The following is a 5000-nucleotide window of genomic DNA, read 5'->3' as shown; positions in this document are numbered from 1 at the left end:
AAATAGTGAGACTACAGGAAAAAGAAGGCATTGGGCCTACTGCTTAAGAGGAACTTGAATATTAGTGAAACTCACGTAACGAGAGGCAAGGGGCCTCGAGACGAGTGATATTACAAGTCAAATTTAAGTGTAAACATCGAGAACCGACAGCGGTGGTGACAGTGGTGACAAGGGGAGGTGAAAGTGGTGAACAGCGGTGCGACGAACGAACTGGGTGTTAAACACCTCCGAAGAGAAGTGGCGCAAGAAGTCTACGGGAACAAGACAACCAAGACGACTACGAGAGAAATCTACAACTTCAAGTAACTGCTACGATGGGAACAAGCATTCTTCAAGATTCTTCAAGGTGATCATCATCTACAAGGCGGTCTTCAAGGCAGAGTGTGTGATGGAGGAGGAACAACGTCGTTGACGAATGACAAGACCGTAGAAGGACGTCAAACCAGACATTGACATCACGAAGCGACATCGCAAGCAGCCAGGCTAAAGCAAGGTATTAGTAATAAGTATGAGTACCCCTCAGAATTCTAACGTGTTGAGACACGAAATTCACACATCAAATACAAATATTCCAAAATTCACAGGAGAGTCTAACACATATGGTGTAAACAAGTTCCTGAACCTCATTGACACTCTTATAGTTAGTAAAAACATTACAAATGAGAATCGTAAGATTGAGATTCTCAAGGAGAATATAGATCCAGAGCATGGAAGGGCGAGGTTTGTCATTACCTTCCAGCAAATGGAAGCAATTAATCAATATGATAATTACAAAACAGCCTTTCTTAAACATTTCATGTCCAAATGTGATCAGGATCCTATTAGATCATTGGTAAAAATGATTAAGGAAGTTAGGACAAGTGAAACTGACACAGAGTACTTAGCTAGATTAGATAGATGGTCAAAAGACATGAATTCTATCTTGAAAGATTCAGACTGGATAGAAAGATTTAGTGAGAAGATGAAAATCTCACAGGTAATCAAATTGATTACATTTAGCTTATTGGCAAATAATTCTGATGATTTAACAGCAGAAAGGTTGTACAAAGATTTAAAATCAAATATCTGTTTAGGAGAAGTAGATTATCTTCTTCAAGGATACAGTGAGACCAGAACAATAAACCCATATGTAATGCCTATAAATCAACATAGCCAATATAGGAACTCTAGAGAGTTTAAGAAAACAGAAGTAGGACATAGGCGACATGCTAGAAGTCCATCTAGGGATAGGGATACCAGAATCCTATGTTTTAATTGTAATGCATGGGGACACAAAGCACAAGAATGTTTTTATGGGATTATTTGCAGAAATTGCAAATACGAAGGTCACAATGAGTATCAATGTAGGAACCCTCCATTCTGTATTTACCATAATATAATCGGACACAGAACTCATGAATGCCGGAATTTTCGGGTACCCCCAGGGCTAAGAGGAAAACCCCCAGACACAGAATAAACCATTTCAGACCTCCCTATATATATACCGATAGACGGTATTGTGTTAAATATGGGAATGCAAGGGAGATGAAAGAAACTGACAAACTGATAATTACTGTTGGTAAAACTTCTGTAGGACCTCTCATTGCGGGTAAAGTGTTCAATAAGCCTATTCAATTTTTTATTGATACAGGGTCTGTAGTTAATGTAATTACTAGTACAGTTTTAAACCAGTTGAACCCAGGAGTGAAAATGTTGGAACCAATCCGTTACACATTGCAAGGTGTAACTGGAAATCAGTTAAAAACATTAGGTAAGATTGAGCTAGAAGTTGTCTTGTATACAAATGAACAATTGTACATCCCAGTGATAGTGGTAGAAGAGTCTGTTTTTCTAGGAGATTTATTGATAGGATTTGCAACTATGAGAAAAGAAAACATGGTAATTTGTCCTGCTGACTTAGGAATTTTAGTGAAGTCACAGTTAATCCCATTCTTAAATCAACCAGACTTAAGACCAGTGACAGGAATCAATGAATCCTTAGATAACATTTCTATCCTAGATAGCGTGACCGAGCGGTCCAACCCTACAGAAAGTAAAACAATTTGTGAACCCAACTCAGAAGTTCAGGAAATCCCAGAGATTACTAAATTATCAACCACAGATGCCTTGAGAATTGCAGATTGCGGATTAACAAGGTCGACATTGTTACATCCCATGTCAATTAATAAGGTTGAAGTGTGTTTGAAAGGAATCAATGTAGACTGAAATAATTACAGTCCCAGAATCAGTTAAACTTAAAGGATTGAAGTGGGACTCAGGGATTTATAAGACAAATAAGAACAGAGTAGAAGTATTAGTAATTAATACTATGAATAAAGAGATAGTTTTAAAGAAAGGTACACAAATAGGATGTATTGAGGTGTGTACTAAACCTATTAAGATTTTAAATGAGAATAGTGAGGAGATAGAATTACCAACTTCATCAATTTGTTCAGTACAAGAAGGCATAGACTTAAGAAATAGATATAAAGAATTATTACAATCAACTAATTGCCCTGAGTTGGATGAAGCTTTATTTGCTTTGCTTATGAAACATAAAAAAGCAATTGCTTTGCCGGGGGACGCCTTAGGCAAAACAACTGTTTTAAAACATCACATTAAGTTAAAACCAGGAACACAACCTATCTACATACCAACCTACAGAGTTCCTCACTCTAAATTAGCTGTAGTAGATAAACTCATCACTGAAATGTTATCACAGGATATTATTGAACATAGTAAAAGTGAGTGGAATTTTCCGTTGATCTTAGTACCAAAGTCTGATGGGACTATGCGACCAGTTATTGATTACAGGGAACTGAATAAGCACACCATTCGTGACAGGTTACCATTACCCATTATCGGTGACATTTTGAGAAGTTTGGGAACTGAGAATAGATATTTTAGTACTATAGATATCAAATCAGCTTTTTGGCAAATAGAATTGCATGAAGATTCAAGAGAGTTCACAGCATTTTCTACTACAACAGGACATTATGAGTTCAAGAGAATGCCATTTGGGTTATGTAATAGTCCATTAACTTACATGAGATTAATGAATACTATTCTAGATGGATTGTTAGGAAACACTGCCAGTGTATTTCTAGATGACATTTTAATAGTTTCTCAGACTGCAGTGGAGCACTTTAAGAAATTAGATTTGATATTCTCAAGACTAGGAGAAGCTGGGTTAAAAGTAAAACTTGAAAAATGTAAGTTCTTGCAAGACAGTGTCATTTACTTAGGACATAAGATAGACAGACACGGGCTGAGTACAGTAAATTCAAAGGTTGACGCTGTCAAGAATTTTCCAGTTCCGACCAATGTAGACAAGGTTAGGAGCTTTTTGGGATTAACAGGATATTATAGAAAATTCATTCAAAGTTATGCTGACATTGCTAATCCACTAAGTTCTTTGTTGAGAAAGGACTCAAAGTTCATGTGGGGACCTGCGCAACAGCAAGCTTTTGACAAGTTGAAAGATAAACTCACGAGTTCACCTATTTTAATTTTCCCCGACTATGAAAAAGAATTTATTCTTTGTACTGATGCGTCTGACATAGGGTTAGGAGGCATACTAATGCAAGAGAGAAATGGAACTTTGAAACCCATAGCTTACACATCCAGACTTTGTAATAGTGCGGAAACTATTCTATAACTGAAAGAGAAACTTTAGCAGTAATTTATTCTTTAGAAAGTTTTAGGGATATGATACTAGGGTATCCCATCAGAGTTTGGACTGATCACACAGCTATTCAGAACTTATTTAAGCATAAGAATCTTAGAGGCAGACTTGCTAGATGGTTTGCGATACTTCAGTGCTATGAAGTTCAATTTGAATATATTCCGGGTAGAAGGAATGTAGCAGATTCACTTTCTAGAAACATTAGTCAACCAATGACTGGGACTGGGTTGATTAATTTTGTTTGTAGTATAGAAGAATTAGTAACTTTAGATGAAGAAATGCTAATAAGAGAACAGAGATGATGAGACATGTGATTCAATAATCAAGCATTTGATGAACCCAAGAGGAGATCCTCCAAAGCTACCAAAGTGGTATAAGATAGAGGAATTTCATTTGATTAATGGAATTTTGTATAGGAAAACATTTGTAAATGGGAAAGATATTTCTAGAGGTCAAGTAAATCAGTTGGTTATACCACAAACTCTGGTAAATGAGATATTGAAGTTACTTCATGATAGTGATTGTAGTTCACATCCTGGAAAGGATAAAACTTATAGACAGGCACAACTTAAGTACTTTTGGCTAGGTATGAAGAAAACTATATATGATTATATAGAAAAGTGTGTAAAATGTGTAAAGGTGAAGGGAAATACACCAAAACCTGCTCCTATACTCACCTATCCCATTCCACAGAAACCTTGGGAAAGAGTTCACATGGATACATTGGAATTACCATTATCCGAGAACGGCTTTAAATACCTATTTGTTGCTATTGATTATTTTTCAAGATTTTGTATATTACAACCCATAATCAATAAGAAAGCTGAAACTATTGCTTCCGTAATCTATGACCAGATAATCTGTAACTTTACTACACCTAACATCCTAGTTTCAGATAATGGGACTGAATTTAATAACAAAATCTTTGAAAATCTATGTAATGTGTTCCACATCAAGAAAGTCAATATACTCGTTAGCCATCCCCAAAGTAATGGAGTAGTAGAAAGGTTAAACAAAAAGATAATTATATGTCTTAGAACCCTAATAAGTCCTCATAGTGTAACTTGGGATACTTGGATTCCTTGTGTTAAGTGTACCCTGAACAATCAAATTAATGTAGCAACTGGGGATACACCTCATTTTATAATTTTTGGGGAGGACAAAACTCTGCCATATGAAATGTTGACTGCAGAGCAAAAACCCATGTATAATATGGATGATTATATATCCAATAGGATAAATACTCTTCAAAGTATTCACCAAAGAGTTAGGAAACATATGCAGGTGTATTCACAAGAGATGGGGGAACAACAACACAAAATAGCTCATAAACTAG

At 36.1% G+C, this 5000-nt stretch overlaps 1 protein-coding gene across 1 annotated transcript in view; it reads right to left on the bottom strand.

Moving 5' to 3' along the window:
* Positions 1–5000, bottom strand: part of LOC143026494 (uncharacterized) — a 19291-nt gene that overhangs the window by 7752 nt on the left and 6539 nt on the right. The window lies entirely within an intron of this gene.

Source organism: Oratosquilla oratoria, chromosome 6, assembly GCF_046742065.1.
Source record: "Oratosquilla oratoria isolate Oo_2021 chromosome 6, ASM4674206v1, whole genome shotgun sequence".
NCBI classification, from domain to species: Eukaryota; Metazoa; Arthropoda; class Malacostraca; order Stomatopoda; family Squillidae; genus Oratosquilla; species Oratosquilla oratoria.
Note: the sequence above shows the minus strand (reverse complement) of the source record. Positions and strands in the feature narration are given on the sequence as shown.